Here is a 224-nt window from a genome sequence, read left to right as displayed (position 1 = left end):
GAGCCCCTGGGTAGGGGAGAAGCCATAACCCCCTCACTACAGAACTTGACAGTTGAAGTTCCACTTCCTGCTTCAGTCAATACTTCTCTGGCAGGAGGAGTGCCTGCCGCCCAGTTTCATTAATAATCAAACATGAGTCAAGGACCCTTATCTGTATGCAGATGAGTATTTATTGTGGAAGAGCCAATAGTTTTACATTGTGTTCCACTCTTAAGTGAGTCACA

Source organism: Lepidochelys olivacea, assembly GCF_965140295.1.
Source record: "Lepidochelys olivacea isolate rLepOli2 genome assembly, chromosome: 5".
NCBI classification, from domain to species: Eukaryota; Metazoa; Chordata; order Testudines; family Cheloniidae; genus Lepidochelys; species Lepidochelys olivacea.
This window is presented reverse-complemented; position numbering follows the sequence as displayed.